The following is an 18,410-nucleotide window of genomic DNA, read 5'->3' as shown; positions in this document are numbered from 1 at the left end:
TTTGCAACTAATATATAGGCCCCCAGGCCCCACAGGCTCCTTCGAGGAAGGCATTACCACTCTCATAGCAGAGAATTCAAAGCCCCAGTCCCAAAATATTATTCTAGGAGACTTTAACCTAGGATTTAATGACCCTAACGACTCTCCAGCTGCCTCCTTGGCTAACGCCTTATCCGAGCACGACTTCACTCAAGTCGTTACACTACCTACCCACCAGAAAGGTAGAACCATTGACTGGGTCGCAGCCCACAACTGAAATATCACCTGCAAAGCCCCACAACCTCTTGTATGGACTGACCACTCCCTCATATTATCAGACATCAACCAAAATAATCCTAACCCCAAGCAGCGCCCCTATGCACCAGCCTGCCTGACTAGAAACAAGCGCAACATCACTGCGGAGACCCTCACACCTCTGATCCTCCCCCTTCTAAACACACTCCCAGCCACCGCCGACCTTAACCTTCTAGTCAACACCTACAATGATGCCCTAACCAGCGCCATTGATGCCCTTGCAGCCCTAAAGGAACGCAAAGGCAAACCCATAGCTCACTTGAACCCTTGGTACACACCGGAACTCAAAACTCTAAGAAAAAAGAAAGCTAAGATGGAAACCCTATGGAAAACCAACCCCTCAGCAGAAAATAAATCCAATCTTAAAACCATTTCCTCCTTCTATAAGAAAGAGATAATCCACACTAAAAAAAGAAGCCTACAATACTAGAATAAATAATGCCCAATCTTCTGCTAAAGAACTCTTCACCATCCTGAAGGAATTAGAAAACCCGAACCGTCCAACCGATAGCTGCGTGAAGGACAAGCCATGGTGCACCAGTATCCAAAATGCCCTGGCCAACAAAATTACTGGTCTCCAAAACAAAATTGAGGCCAAAAGATTACAACTCTCAAACAGCAACGCCTTCATACCTAGCACACCCACCCTGACCAGCAACACCTCCGGCTTCACATTCAAACCGGTTACTATACCCGAAATCCAAAAAATCATAGCATCCCTTAAAACTTCTAATTGTAAAGGGGACAGCTGCCCCGCCCAGATCATCAAAGATGCTGCACGAGACCTAGCCCCCTTCATCTCCAAACTAGTAAACCTATGTATTGACACAAAATGTTCTCGATCGTACATGGAGTGCCAAGTATCAATGTATGTCAGGTTTCACCATGTGATGCAGCCACTCTCATTGCATATCATGCATTTCCCTCATTTCACTGGTACATTCATCACATGCCAGATATTGCTATCAAATGCCAGGTTCCCAAATGTTATGCCAGTCAATGGCAATTCCATCAAAGGGCCAGGTACTTTTCATTATATGCAAGGTACTCCCTGAAATGGCAGGCAATTCTATCATATGCCAAGTAATGTAATTTGAGGCTAGGTTCTCACACAATATGCCAAGTATAACAACAAATGCCAAGGTATTGTCATAGAACACCAGGTACAAATATCATATGGACGTTATTTAGGTCCAAGGGGAAGAAAGAACTGCATTGTATTCCACGTGCCTTTTGAACACCTTGGTCCTGCAAGCTGTCGCAATATAAAGCAAGTGGGGTTGCCATGAGTGAGTAGAAAGACACATTCATTTGTTGTGTGTAGTATATGAATAGACGCTTTTATTATTTTGGAGCCATACTATGATCCATTAAACTATGAGTGAGGCAGATAACTTCTAGGAGCTAGCAAATAGAGTCAGAATAAACACATTGCCCAAGATCACTTTCTTAAAGTGGTGCTGCTGGGATTCGAAGTCACACTAGCCTGCAATGTGGGCACCTGACCACATCGTTTCACAGATCTAGTTGTACAGCAAGGTATATGTGTGACTGTTTTGCTTTCAAAAACGTAACTGACATTTTGTGGTATAAAGATGGCTGATACAAACCACATGACAGACATATCTAATAACATAATTTTCCAAATGTCCGTACAGAAGCATGTTAAGCAAACAGCACTTAATTATAACTTGTTTTTCTGTCTTTTTCATGTAACATTACCAGTATGCAAAGTGACATGGACCTAAACAATCTTTTCGGGGTTTTACTACTGTAATAGTGCCAAGCCTAAATGCTTAAACACACTCAACAAAACAACATGTTTGATAAGGCCAATGAAAGTTTTTAATGGTGTAAAGAGTACTTGAAGGTCCACAAAAAGAAACAATAGGGTTTAGTGAATGTGGTTTGTTGTGTGATTCAGATTTTGTGTTGCCTTGATAGAATTTGCAGATGTGGGAGCTATGTAAAGCTTTTTGAGTGATTTAGATACAGTTGCCACCAGTAGCACCTATTCAAGAATTTATTACAGACAATTGGCACTCCTTTGGTTCATTCCAAATATGCTGCTAATTATTTACCGGGCCAAGAAGAGGCCCTGTCTGCAGTTTTGTGTCCCACAGTAAGGCTTGCGGCTAACTACACCGTCCCCGGGCATGCCATCAGGGGCATCAGCCATTCAGGAGTGTTCTTGAAATCTTGATTTACCATTTTACCACTAGGCTGATTTCTGAATGTCACTGTGAAAATAAATTACTAATGTTCCACTGCAGTACTGGGATGAGTAATGGACGATACTCCTACTGGGCCCCAAAATAATAGTAAACAAGCAGTGATCCCAATTATAAAGGTGAAACAGGCACAGACCAACAGGTATCCCACCTTCAGCTCTTTAAGGTAGCAGGGGTGGAGGGCAGTCAATACCAAATGTACTAACGCATGAATCTAAAATAATATAACTCACCCTTGTAAGAGAAGACATAGAATATATAGACTTCATGTTCCCTGGCTCCTTTGAAAATAGAAATCGGAATCATGTAAGTTTAGAGACCTGAATATTGCATTTTGGAAAGTATAACAATCAAAGTGATAGCTGGATTGCTTAATTATTTGAATATATACAAGTCAAAGTATTCATTCATTTTACTTGCTTCAATGAATGACGAAATTGCCCACTCTCTGCTTAATTCCAACTATGTTCCTTTGGCTCATGCTCACCATGTTCCCTTTTTGCATCATAACCAACAACACTCCATGTAGCAATAACAGCTACACACCATACAACAATGGACTAGCTAAACTAGGCTGCCCTAGACACCACCCCATCCCCTGCCCCACACCCTACCTCCCCTCCCTTTCACCTTTCACACACACCACTCACCAACAATTAATTGCTAAAAGTAAGGCCACACCAGCCAATATCCTACCTAACAGTACCAATTTAACTAAAGTTGACCACATTGCCTCCAACCCTCACCTTCCCAATCCATTAGCTCACTGCCCCACAAGCAACCCCACCCTCCAGGACCGCAATAACACACTCAGCGCTAGACTCCCTACCACATCTAGTAAATTGCCTACCACACCTGTGACCAAGACCACAAACACTAAGGACAGCGCTAAGGCCACTAACGTGACTTCTCTAAAAGGTGCACTACACAATGTTAGATCTCTAGTAGCCCACCCCACCGAAATTGCCGACATTATCCTCTAAGGAGACCTCGACTTCCTTGCTACTACAGAAACTTGGTTACATGAAGCAGCAGGACCCTACCTCACTCTTGCCATCCCCGACAACTACTCTATCCTCAGAGCAGACAGACCTAATGCTCGCGGACGAGGTGTGGCTATCATTTTCAACTCTTCACTCGACCTCAGACTAATCACCTCCCCCCCGCTAAAGTCCTGCGAGCACCTCACCATCAAAGTACAAACCACCCCTAAGAGTACCATTACTTTGCAACTAATATATAGGCCCCCAGGCCCCACAGGCTCCTTCGAGGAAGGCATTACCACTCTCATAGCAGAGAATTCAAAGCCCCAGTCCCAAAATATTATTCTAGGAGACTTTAACCTAGGATTTAATGACCCTAACGACTCTCCAGCTGCCTCCTTGGCTAACGCCTTATCCGAGCACGACTTCACTCAAGTCGTTACACTACCTACCCACCAGAAAGGTAGAACCATTGACTGGGTCGCAGCCCACAACTGAAATATCACCTGCAAAGCCCCACAACCTCTTGTATGGACTGACCACTCCCTCATATTATCAGACATCAACCAAAATAATCCTAACCCCAAGCAGCGCCCCTATGCACCAGCCTGCCTGACTAGAAACAAGCGCAACATCACTGCGGAGACCCTCACACCTCTGATCCTCCCCCTTCTAAACACACTCCCAGCCACCGCCGACCTTAACCTTCTAGTCAACACCTACAATGATGCCCTAACCAGCGCCATTGATGCCCTTGCAGCCCTAAAGGAACGCAAAGGCAAACCCATAGCTCACTTGAACCCTTGGTACACACCGGAACTCAAAACTCTAAGAAAAAAGAAAGCTAAGATGGAAACCCTATGGAAAACCAACCCCTCAGCAGAAAATAAATCCAATCTTAAAACCATTTCCTCCTTCTATAAGAAAGAGATAATCCACACTAAAAAAAGAAGCCTACAATACTAGAATAAATAATGCCCAATCTTCTGCTAAAGAACTCTTCACCATCCTGAAGGAATTAGAAAACCCGAACCGTCCAACCGATAGCTGCGTGAAGGACAAGCCATGGTGCACCAGTATCCAAAATGCCCTGGCCAACAAAATTACTGGTCTCCAAAACAAAATTGAGGCCAAAAGATTACAACTCTCAAACAGCAACGCCTTCATACCTAGCACACCCACCCTGACCAGCAACACCTCCGGCTTCACATTCAAACCGGTTACTATACCCGAAATCCAAAAAATCATAGCATCCCTTAAAACTTCTAATTGTAAAGGGGACAGCTGCCCCGCCCAGATCATCAAAGATGCTGCACGAGACCTAGCCCCCTTCATCTCCAAACTAGTAAACCTATCCTTCTCGACCAATTCTGTACCCAACAACCTGAAACAGTCCTGGGTTCTCCCCCTCCTAAAAAAACAATCTCTCGACCCGGCCATTCCCACCAATTACAGGCCTATCAGCATGGCCCCCTTCCTGCTAAAAATCCTCGACAGAGTTGCCTACCTGCAAATCCAAGATCACTTGGAGACCAATCAACTGTTAGGCCTGCGTCAATCTGGCTTTCGTCCTCAACACGGAACAGAAACTGCCCTTGTTGACCTCAAAAGTCAGATTGATGACATCAAGGACAAAAAAAGCAGCTATCCTACTCCTCCTAGACCTCTCAGCAGCCTTTGACCTGGTTGACCACAAAATACTCTGCAACCACCTCTCTTCTGCTGCCCACTTCTCACCCTCTGCTGTCACGTGGATACAATCCTTCATAGCCAACAGAACCATGAGGGTTTTCTCATCTGTGGCTGCAGCAGACCCTATCCCCATCACATGCGGTGTCCCACAAGGGTCCTGCGTCTCCCCTGCCCTCTATAACATCTTTACAAAGCCTCTCTTTGACAAACTGGACCATCTGGGTGTCACCTACACCAACTACGCAGATGACACCCAGATACTCCTCACCATCACTGGCAACTACAACACTGACGCCACCAGGATTAACGAAATCTTCGCCATCATTCAGGCATGGATGGCCACACACGGCCTCTGCCTGAATGATGAGAAGACCGAGCTCCTCCTGGTCGGGTCCCCCAATAACCTACAGAAACTCAGCCCCGATTACTCCAACTTCATCATAGATGGCAACATCATTCCATTTGTGAATAATGTGAAAACCCTAGGCTTCTACCTTGACGCCAATACCAACCTTTCCAAACAAGTTAATATGACCGCCTCAGCTACCGCCTACACGGGAAAATTAATCAGGGCTTGTAGACCTTTTCTATCTACAAACAGCTGCCTCATACTGGCGAGGGCCCTCATACAATCGAAGCTTGACTATTGCAACAGCCTCTACCTTGGTGCCAACCAAGCTATAATCAAGAAACTTCAGATCCTCCAGAATAATGCGCTGAGAGCAGCATTAAATATTCCCAGGAGAGAGCACATCTCCCACATAAGAATATCTTGCAAATGGTTATCTATTCAACAAAAATTCTATCTGAAAACCCTCTGCCTCACCTATAAAGCCTTAGACCACCTAGCCCCCCAGTACCTCACCAACAAACTCTCCCTTAAGCCTAACACAAGAATCACCAGATCATCCAATACTCTCTGCCTCACCGTGCCTAGATGCTCAGCCAAAGGGGCAGGGGGCTCGAGCTTTACTGTCCTCGCCCTCAACTCTGGAACACCCTGCCACTGAGTATTAAACTGACCAAACCCTTCCAATTGTTCAGAAGACTAGTCATTAGTTGGCTTCTGGAGAAGGCAATCCTCAGATAGACTAAGCTCAGTACCAACTGTATATAGTGTACATACTCTGAAATGTTTCCTACTACCTGCCTGTACATACTATATATGGCATATTAACGCCGCAATTGTATAACTGCTTATATACTGTAACTATGTAACCTGTCCTTAAGCGCCCATTTACCCCTGGGTCTGGAGCGCTATACTAAATAAAACAAACAAACAAACAAACAAACAAAACAAATACCACCCTATGATAACTTCAGAGTGTCCTAGACAATGCAAGCTAATAACATGGCCACACAAGAGAGCACAAAACAGTGGAGGACTGTTACATATGTTATGTATTTGGATGACTGAAGTACTGGATCTGCTTGTGTGTTGAGTGTTGTTTTCGAGAATAGTATAGTAAAAAGGCAATTTTTGGCCTCTTGGGGTGGTGGAAACGGCTTCAATAGATGGGCTCCTTTGACCCTTAAAAACCTGCACCTATGCCTGTTCTTAACTCATGTCTCTTGTTAGATTCTATAGAGAGAAGGACAAGCGAGATAACTATTAGGCAAGCTCGGTCCAAGTGGCAGACTCAAGTTTGATTTAAAATTTGAGTCACTGCCCTATGAAAAGAAGAGCAAAGCCCCACCTGCTAGTGCCATGGAAAAATCGGTAAATATAATTTTTGTAAAAATGTAGTTATAAAGCAGAGAACACCATTAGCTTGTAATATACTGCAATTGTCTGCACAGAGCATTAGGCTGGGAAGATCATGTAATAGAAATGATGAAACTTTGAACTATGGGAAGTGTAGGAATGTGCGGGTGAAGTTTTCTCAAAATTAAGCGGTTGTACCTGTGGAAAAAGAATGACCAACGTGGAGAAAGCACGTAGGAGCCATGGGAAACACTCATTAGGAGTGCCAGTCTATTTTTGAAACACGCATTGGCCATGCCGACAGCGTGGGCTTTTGTGTAGGCATGGGAAAGGGGCCTGCCAGGCACTGCTGTAGTGGTATTAGTGGGCATTGATGATAGCAGGTGCAAAATGGTGCGAGTACCTGGGCATCTAATAGCTGCCTGGCAAATGCCTAATTCCTATACACAAGTCGTCAAGATGATCAAAAAGGAGCTTGGTAAAGATGTTCTAAAGCATGGGAGAAACACAGGACCCTTGCAGGACTATGTGAGTGATGTGCTCATCAGGTCTGTGGACATATCTGTTACCATCCTCTGGCCACCCCCGAAAGCATGAAAGTGATCTGTCACTTAGCAGGGCCTGCGGTTCTTGATGTCACCTTATTTTGAGCCAGTGCATAATGAAATGCAGGCCCTGAGCAGATAGGGCCCATTTTGCTCTGATATCCTTAACATACTTCCATGGATGGTCCAGAAATATGGAAGTGCCAAATCTGTATTGACAGTAGGCAATTCAATTACACATTTCGCCCTCTCCACGCCCCAGCCTACTTTGCAGGAGTCTGTCCTGATACATTCTCGTTTCACCATCACCGTCATGTGGCCAATACTGGATTTGACTTTTATGGACTTGATTGATTCATGATGCGTCACCCTTTCTCAACTCCCATGCTGGGCTTCCTTTGCATCTTTTACTCACGGTGGCCCTGAATCATGCTGTTTCCATCTTCATCTTGTATCCTGGCTTGCAACATTATGTGTTACTACTGACTTCTGCAATTGTATTCGTTCTCCCCTCTTGCTTCTCCACTCTTTTTGACTGCTTACTCTCTGTTCTCTCCTCCTCTCCCTTTCTCCCTTTTCCTATCTCCTCCCCTCCTCCCCTTGCTTTCTTCTATGCACTTACCCTATCAGAATTGTCCGTGGACCTAGTATGATGAAAACCTTGTCTGTCTCATTGAAACACTTGTGTATAGGCGCGTTATAAATGCCATATCATATCATATCATCACCCTCCCGATACTCCCCGCCACATCCAGCACTATCTGAAATGCCGTCAGGCCTAGTACGATAGTCGCTTGTTTTGTTCCTCCCCTCCCATTCTGCACCCCTCTCCCTCATCTTTTGTTTTTCTCCGGCTGTACCAGAAATGTTGTCAAGCCTAGTTTGGAAGGGCGCTTGTCTGTTTCCATTTCCTTCCCACTCTCCCCCTCCCTTCCTTATCTATGTCTTAGCTCTGGCACTATCTGAAATGTCATCAGGCCGAGTACGATAGTTAATTTCACATCCTTACTGTTCATGGCCTATAAAAATCTAATTGTATTTTCCCTTCTTTCCTACCTTGCCTTGAAGCGCTTTGAAACACATGGGCCCTCATTCCGAGTTTCGAGGTAAGTAGCATCCATTACCGGCAAATAGCGTGTCCGTGCTGGCAATAGACCGCTAAAAGCGCCCTATCACGAGTTTGCGGTCACGAGCTTTGCGCCATGCCGGTAATGAACGTAGCGGCATGCCACAAAAATGCCCGAAAAACCCCCTACCGGCATGAACTGCACCATAGAGAACACTACCGCCATAGAGCAATGCGGCATTAGCAGTGACTGTAAATAGCGTTCACCGTTATTTACGGTCACCGTTAAAATGCGGAACCGGAAATAGCATCATCGCACAGGAACTGGAAGGAGCACGGCGGCCATATTTAAAAACACATTCCATTGCCATCCTTACCAGACAGGACCCCTGGGACACTGTTGACCTACCAGAAAGTTACCACTACTACCGAGAAATGCCCAAAGCGCCAAAGAAGGGAGCTGCCCGCCTCCGATAGGAGCGGTTCAGCCCAGATGAGCTGCAAATGCTCGTGGATACCCTCCACAAGCATGCTGGAACTGTTTTCAGCAACGACATGCGGAGGGCGGCGGTGCTTAAAAAAATAGACATCTGGGCACTAGTGGCGCAGAAGGTGAGCGCTGTGGGCAACCCCCTCCGCACCACAAAGCACTACGGCAAAAGGTGGGACGACCTGCGGCTGAGGATGCGGAGCATCCTCTGCGAATAGAAGCCAGGCCTTGGAGACTGGAGGAGGCCCAGGTTCGCCCATGAAACTCATGCCGTAGGAGGAGACATGTGCAGCCATGATAGGCTCCGAATCCATTGAAGGGGTCGGAGAAATGGCGTCTGGTGCAACGTCATCCGCTGATGGAGGTGAGTGTCCAAAGTCAATACTGCCAACGCCAATGTTATGAAAGTCACTGCTAAGGTCTGGCCAAGGATTCACGGCATGGTCATCACAACCCCCCCACCCCTGTAAATCATGCCGAAGCAAGTGAGATCCAAGCTAGTGCCAGGTGCAAGGCCGTAACCTATATGACACATACCACACAAAGTGGCCCATTCCATGAGGCACACAGGGCAGTTGATGTAAACAGTGTGCATGTTAGACAGCACAGTACCCGGCCAACATGAGTGACACCAACATATGCATGCATTTACCACCCAAGTATTGAATGATGTGCCGTTCACTACCCAAATGCCGATAACCCACAAATATCTGAATGTGCTATTGTAGCCATGTATAAATGCTGGCTCTCAAATCATCACTCATGGCGTCCCTCTCTTCCACCCCCACAGGCAGTGAGCATGACAGCGAGGAGCAGGAGAGCAACCGTCCCATCACTTCCAGGGGCCAAGGCAGGGGCCGCCGTCTCCCAGTGAGGAAGACAACACCTGGACGCACACCACCGGCTCCAGCAAGGCCCGTGGAGGGTGCAACACCCCCTACGTCACCCCCAACCCTCCCTGCACTGGCTGCAGACACATGCCCAACGCTGCGGTCTGAGGAGTCGAGTGTGGCTGGGGAGGTGGCAGCCACAGCCCCCCTCGAAGTTGCCGACAGCCCCAATTCCATCTGTGGAGCGACAGAGGATGACACATTTGAAGTTGTGCACACCCCTGAAGCTTACTCTAACCCCCAGGTCTCCTTTAGTGACTCTGTTGAGACCAACACACCTGAGAAATCTGGCCAAGGACCAACACAGGGACATGCCAGTCCTGTCCCCAGTTCCCTTGAGGAAGAACCGGCAGGACATGTCAGCCCAATCCCCAGCAGGGCCACTACATCATCCGGAGATGCACAGCGGGCTGAGCTGCTCACAGCCCTGATCACAGATTTTGTGCAGGACAATCGGCAGGCCAGGGAGGAGTGGCAGGATGAATTGAGGGCACTGGGCCAGGTAATAATGGACAGCACCATCCGGCTCTGTGAGGTCCTCAGCTGCATAGCCGATGTTCTGGAGGCTGCACATCCTGCCCAACAGCCCCAGCATGAAGACACCCCTTCAACCAGCAACTCGACCCAGACCAGCCCAATCCGTCGGTCGCTCGGTGGCCAGCGCCGCCAAGACATGCCTCCCCCTGGCTCCGGGAGCGCAGAGTGACTTTACTGCCAGCCACATGTGGGCTACGTGGCCCCAATGGTGTTGGGGAGTTGGGGGGGTGAGGGTGTGTGGGGGAGTTGGGGGGGAGGGGGGTGAGGGTGGTGGAGTATTTGTTTTTCACTTAGACATTTTCACTTTTAATACACCGTTTGTGTTGCAAAGAAAAACCAGAGTGGACATTCATCACTGCGTAAGTGTCATTTAAAATATAACGGTGCATACTGTACATGTATCCCCACACACAGTGCCCTATGTCCTCAAATTATGACACACTCTGCTGACTTGTGTGTCAGAAATATTGTCCAATCAATGACTGGCGCACAGCACGTCCCTCCTGTGCATCGGCACCCTGATGATGTCCTGCCACATCCTCCTCCTCCCCTTCATCATCATCTGGTGGTAGCAGTTCCATGTCAGGGGGCAGGGGCACGTTCCGACAGATGCACATATTGTGCAGCATTACACATGCCATGGTGATCTTGGCCACCTTCTCATGGCTGTAGAGGAGTGCCCCACCCGTCTGGCTGAGGCAGCGAAATCGTGCCTTCAACAGGCCAAAGATCTGCTCAATCACCACACGTGTACGGGTTTGGGAACGATTGTAGTCCTCCTCATGCCTGTTCTGTGGGTTTCAGACAGGAGTCATGAGCCACGGCTTCAAGGGATAGCCACCATCACCTGCATGAGAGGGGAATGAAGGTAAGTGTTCGTACATTCATGGTGGACAACTGTACTAGTCTCACATGGCAGCAGGTAATTTCTGCCCACACGCACATGTCCCAGGATGAATTTACCCCATTTCTAGCCACGCTATGTGTCCTGTGCAATGGACTGATGGAGTGGGTTGCATCTTCAAGATTGGTCATGGTGTGCACTGGTATCTTGTTGCACGCGCATCGTATATACATGCAGCAGTGTTGGAGTAAAATCATTCATGTGTTGTGTTCTGTGGGATTTTGTAGTCGGAGTGTTGGCTGTATGAGTCTACGGACCAGAGAGGCAGACGCCAGACGAAACGGCGCTTCCAGCATAGGAGTCTGGCTTCCCAACTTGGCTACAGATTCACATTTAGTTAGGATAGACACCTCGGTCGGGTGGGAGAAAATTTGATACCATTCTAAACCACAAACGGACAACACACCCCATTGTCACGAGATATCCTGTCATTTAAAACACGGGTCAGAAGATCGGGTTTTATTCAAGTGCTACTTTACCAAGACCTTTGGAACTGGAACATAGTAGTTATCTGACGTCCAACACGTGTGAGCTGTACTTATGCAACCTGGGCCGAACACAACTAGTGCCCCATACGTAGAGTCGGTGTTCATCCACCAGACAGGTAAAGCCTATACATTGATGGAATGATGACCTTTCAAGCATTATGAGGAGTAGCCACCTTATACTGTGGGGAAACTATCCTTTGAAGTCCTCTACTTAGAATTCCTTGAATTGACAGATTGGAATATCTTTCAGCCAAAGTATTTGTACTTTGAAGACATTTATTAATTGTAAAAGAAACTCGTCACGGACACGATGCAATGATTCCAACGTTAATTCTGCCCCTGATGAATTTCCATGAAATAATCTCCTAAAGGAAAGAAACATGTTGGGCTTTTTTACTACTATCCAATTCTTCTGTATGTGTGTGAATGAATAAAAATTCATAAATGAGTGTGTATGATACGTATGATGATGAGTGGGTGAGTAAATAAATGAATTTTGTTCATGTATTATCACATTGTATAAGCCACTTAATTATCTAGGCTCCCATTATTGGGACTTACTTGTGGAATTATGTTGCATCATTAATGTACATTGATGTTCTCTGTTCATTTTCTCTTTTATAATACTCTCCTGATGAGCTCTGTGAGAGAATTATTATATTTATGTATTTAATTTGTATAATGTATTTGTATTGAATATTAATTAAAATATGCAATTGTTTTAGACCTCACAACTTTGTGATCCCTCATCCTTCATTAATTTAATGTTAGTTGAGGACTTGAGATAGCACCCCCCAATTCCCCAAGAAAGCAGTTCTCTTGAGTCACAAGCCTTGTTTGTAATTACCAAGGGTTCCACCCTTAATGTGAGTGTCTGCTTGTGATTCAAATTTGTCCCTCAACCTCCTGGTGTTTTCTTGTGGCTGTAGTCAGTACCATATTCGTCATTCTGCACTGATCAGTTCCATGGTGACTTGCAGCGCTCCTTTGGGTGTGCGGAACCAGGGACACACTGTGGTATCCCTGGTTGGCTCAATTCAAAGCACTCCCAGGGATGACTGTCATGTGTGGTGATATGCTGGATACAGCAACATAGTACATATGCAGTGCATAGTGCAGGATGGCCTTACGGTGTGTGAGGGCCACCGATGAGTGGTGCATGTGTTGTGGGATGTGGGCTGGTTAACTGTTAGTCATGTAGTGATAGGTGTCGGACTTACTTCATCACTATGGAATTTGGTTGCGATGTGCCGTTTCAGTTGCTTTGGGGCACAGTGTTTGGTGATGTGCACATCGTGCACTGACGTCAACATTACCACCCAGGTGGAGTATGCATCCCCCCCTTCCCACCCAGGTGCAGTATGCATCCCCCCCTTCCCACCCAGATGGAGTATGCATCCCCCCTTCCCACCCAGGTGGAGTATGCATCCCCCTTCCCACCCAGGTGGAGTATGCATCCCCCCTTCCCACCCAGGTGCAGTATGCATCCCCCCCTTCCCACCCAGATGGAGTATGCATCCCCCCTTCCCACCCAGGTGGAGTATGCATCCCCCTTCCCACCCAGGTGGAGTATGCATCCCCCCCCCAGTCAGGCAACTCATCAAGCAGCCAGGCACATCGTCCAGCATGTCGCTCCATGAAGCGTGGTAGCGTGGAGTTCCGCAGGACCAAAGAGTCATGAGTTGATCCTGGATATCGGGCACAGCAATGTGTGATGATTTGCTGACGTCGCATACCATCTGCACATTGATGGAGTGGTATTGCTTGCGGTTGCGATACACCACCTCCATGGCATGCGGGACTACCAACTCCACGTGGGTGCAGTCAAGGGTACCTACACAATTTGGCATGCCTGCCAGTGCATGGAAGGCAACTTTTGTATCGAATATTTCTTGGGGAGTCTGTGGCAGGGATATGTAGTCCCTTGTGTGCTTGAGGAGGGCATCCAGCACTTGGTTCAGTATCCGGGAAAATAAGGGTTGTGATCTGCCATGCATGTGCCCCACTGTGTGCTGGTAGGTGCCTTTGGCAAGGAAGTGCAGCACAGACACTACCTTCAGTAGAAGGGGGATGGCGGTGTGTATTTCTATGAGGCTTACTATGTCGTCGTGTATCAGGTCCACTACGGTGGTGATGGTGTCACGGTCAAGCCGGTACAGGGTGTGGATCTGCTCAGGTGTTAGGTTGAAGGGGGTGGCTCTGATGCGAGGGATTGGGGCTGTCGGCGTGGTAACGGTGGCTGCACTGGTGGGGCATGCTGGGCCTGTCTCACCCTCCTTCTCCTCCTGTGTCTCCTCTGTGGTGGGGGCTGTTGTTGTTTTTGTTGTTGTTGTTGAAGCCTTGCAAGCAGGTCCTCCAGCTCCAGTAATGCTACTACTATTGGTATCATCTTGGTGTGGGAGGGTGTGTGGTGTGTGGGTGTGCTCCTTTTGTACTGGCCCTCACTCCATTGCCTCCACCTGTGTTGATTGTGTGCACCTGTGGCACTTCTAAACACTGCTCAGGGTTCTTTACACCTTCTGGGAGATGCCGGTATTTACTCCATGCAGGTAAACTCTTTTTCGACCTTCGGGAGGCCGTTATTTGCGTTATGGGATCAGCTCTGGTTTACGGCATGCCACTAATGCTGGCATGGTGTGTCGCGCGTGCAGGCATAGACCGCTATTTACGGCATCATAAAGTACGATGCCGTAAATAGCGGTCTGGTTGGTCAGAATAGCCCGTAGCGGTAAGCAATGCCAGTAATTCTTTACTGGCATCATTTTTACCTTACCTCCAACCTCGGAATGACCCCCATTGTGTATAGGTGCTATATAAATAAACTATCATATCATATCATACCATATCATTCCATCACAAGGCAGGTGTGGTATGGATTTCTTTTTTTGTGGAACTTCACATTTTCTTCATACCATGTACACGCCTACAAGCAAGTACATTGTCAAACATGTTTTGTTGTTGTTGTGTTTCCTTACATTTTGAAAGAGTATAGTTGCAAAACCCAAAGGAGATTGTTTTAGGCTGACATTGCTTTGTATTCCTGTATCTGTAGTCTTCCATTGAAAACGGGAAAAAAGCTACAAGTGAAGGTAGCAAACACTTTTTGCTTAACATTTTTCATGAAGATGTATATAATTGTCAGGATGGTTTATAATATGATGTGTTTATTTTTCAAATCCTCTCTATGAAACGGAGAATCATGTTAGCTCTTTGAAGCCAAATAATAACACGTATTTGTACCAACTAGAGCTGTGAATATATGTGGTTTAGTACCTAAAGCAGGGGTATGCAACCAGCAGCTCTCCAGATGTTTGGACTACAATTCCCATGCTCCCTCACCATTCACTAGGCTGGATAAGACTGATAGGGTTGCAGATCAAAGCATCTGGAGAGCCAAAGGTTGCAGACCCTTGGCCTAAGGGGTAGGAGATCAGGTATGGGTTTTGTGTTGTGTTGAGGCAGAAAGCCGCCACGTTTGTGACTTATGTTGTGGGGTGGGGGTTAGACATGATGTTGATATCTTTAGTTATGTGAATTGGTAGGCAAGATACTAGGTGTGAAATATTGCAGTCTTGGCTCATGTTTGACTCCTAGAGCCTAGCCAGACACCCTAGCTCAGTAGTGGCTTGGTTCTGCCCATTCATTCTTTGGCTCCACATTTCTAATTGTATGGGACTGTCCTGATCTTAGATAACCAACAGGTTGCAAGGCAGGGTAAGTATATTTATATATTTGATGTGATGGTGCATGTTCATGCTTAGTCACATTCTTGGTATGCGCTGGAGTCAGCTTGACAGTTTTGTAAGACTTCGGTTGCCTCTGTGTCGCAGTGACAGTAGTGCTGTTCTCTAGCTACTGCCACTAGTGGGGCTGGGTGCAGCAGTGGTAACATCTTGCAGAGTAGGTGTGTATTGGATTTTGAATATTTCTATAGGGGTGACTCGCCTATGCCTCAGAGAGGATTCCATTGAAGAGCAGTGCGTGGAGGATTGTGTGCCTGCCAAACAGATGGATAAAAAGCAGGCGACGTTACATATGTATTGCATTGAGTAAGTGTTTATGCTTGCTTAAATGGAATCCGTGCAGGCTTTCTCTTAGTTGAAGGGAAGGGCGCTGGATAACATGGGACCCTTATTGGAAAAATACATCTTATAATATTGATCATCCAACATGGAGCTACCAACATTTTGCTGGGGAGATCCAAGTTGCTTCGTAACATACTGATTAATGGCGCTGGCGGGTAGTTGTTCACCCCTAGTTGTAGCCGTTAGGGCATTAGTTCTTGAATCCTTGAAATAATGGAGCAAACTCCTGATTTCCTGTCACCAGTGAAGGTTTTAATGTTGTTACACACATGAAACCGAATTCTAGCAAGGTGCTAGGTACAGGTGAAAGCAGAGCCAACGCGTGTTTCGACGGTCGTCTTTATCAAGGCTGTGATTGTGTGGGGGTGTGGTGATGTGACGTGCACAACAAAATCGGCGCATCAATAGGAGGTGATTAGTATTGTATATTTAGCAAACAGCATTTTTGATCACATGGCATATTCAGGTGGAGGTGTGTGAGTAGTGGTGGTAGTGACAGGACAATTGGCATTTTGAATAACAAGGCATATGCCCAATATAGGCAAGTATAGTTAGACATTTATGCATATAGTAATTTCACATTAATCATCTAAAGATGATGTCCGAGTACCAAGGAGAGAAGAGCAGGGTGTGGAAGGTGGGAGAGCAAGGAGGAAAAGGGTTAGAATGAGGAAAGGCTGCTTAAGCTAAGTTATGTGAGGGGTAAAGGCTGGTGCTTACCAGGAGAGTTGATAGGTGATCTTGTGTAGGATTGTATCGCCAAGTAATTACCTGGTGATTGCCTCCCAGTTCTTCTGGGCGCAGGGGCTGTATAGCCGATCTGTGGGTAAGGGAATCACATGTTGAGCACTGATGTCAGTGGGGTCCTGGAGGTCCAGTCACTACACGTGTGTGTGAGATGCATGATGGCAGAGAAATGGTAGGGGTGCGTCATGGTGACGATGAGGCCAGTGGCAGCCCGTGCTACTGAGTGAGAGCAGAGTGTCGGTTGCAAACGCCCACCATTGGACTGCTCCAATTGACACAGCCCGGACATGTGCACACACAGCAATCGATCTGTGATACGTGTCTGACACCCCCTACACAGCAGCTCTTTCCATGAGCTGCCTGTGCTTCCACTTGGCCATTGCCACGACACAGTGCAAGCGCTCACACCCGTGTTTCCTGACCTGCTCCCCATGATTACTACTGCCTACCTAGGCCCGATTCTACCATTGTTTCCTCACTTCCCACACTATGGGGCTTCTACCGGGCCACCCACACCAGCGCTCTGCTCTCACTCAGTAGCACAGGCTGCCACTAGCCTCATCCTCACCATGGCGCACACCTACCATTGCTCTGCCATCATGCATCTCACACACACGTGCAGTGACTGGACCTCCAAAGTCCAACCAACCGAACCTAGTACCAGAATGGGTTACAGTGACAGTGAGGTCTCTTGACAGTTATATTTTGCTGGAGAGAGAAGAAATGCTTGGAATCTAATACTATAGCTATGTTTTGGAAATGAGTGGCGATCTCAACAAATGCAGAAACTAATTCTGGCTCATATACATTTTCTGATTATTTATGGTGTTTTCATAGTTATGCAAAACTGTTGCTACACTTCCAGATAGTAAAACTGACCTACAACCATTCTCAAATGTCAGAATAGTAGCAATTTAAAAGAGCGGTTGGAATACTGGGGAAGACAGAAAAAGGTACAGCGTGTTGTTTTATGCAGATTGTGCTGAGAGTAAGCCTTTATTTTGCTAAATCATATTTGGACTGCTAGCTTTCCAGACAGCCATGGTCACGGAGACCTATGCGGTCTTGAAAAAACAACAAGCCCTATGATGGATTCTTCTCCATGCTACATTAAAGGAGTACATGCGCAATGCACATGGCAAACTTGTCGATTGTAGTTTGTGTATTATCGTGTCTCATTAACTATGATAGTAACATGTTTTAATGATGTATGGAGCAGTGTGCTAACGTGCCACATTATAATTTCAAATCTCCCAAAATACTGACAGGGACCTGCTTTAAATGTTTCTCAAAGACTACAACATTTGTTGGAAAAATAATGATTAACCTTTAAAATCAAGTTGGCATTTCTTTTTTCCCCTCAAATGTAGAATTAATACACATTTTTTAATCATTAGTGTAATTTTCAGGATGGTACTTTTGTTCTTTGGGCTGTTGAACTGTTTCGTCTGCTTGTAACCCTTCAAATTGTTTGCTTCATTCAAGCATTCTTTTCTGAATAATTCATTAGGAATTATTATCCAAGCATGGAGCACCTCATTTAGCACTGGTGATCTTTCCCTTATGTGTAGCTGACAGGCAATCAAAGTTTTTATCAGTGCAGAAAATTTGCAATTCAGAAATGGAGTTGCCGCAATTAGTAGCGATCAGGTAGCAATGGCGGGACATCTTCATGAAAAGAGAGCCCCGAGTGAGCTCAACTGATCGCAGCGCAGGAATAATGGATAAAACTAACCGGCTGTTTCTAAATTTA

Source organism: Ambystoma mexicanum, chromosome 11 (assembly GCF_040938575.1).
Source record: "Ambystoma mexicanum isolate Mex_15411 chromosome 11, UKY_AmexF1_1, whole genome shotgun sequence".
In the NCBI taxonomy this organism is placed as follows: Eukaryota; Metazoa; Chordata; class Amphibia; order Caudata; family Ambystomatidae; genus Ambystoma; species Ambystoma mexicanum.
This window is presented reverse-complemented; position numbering follows the sequence as displayed.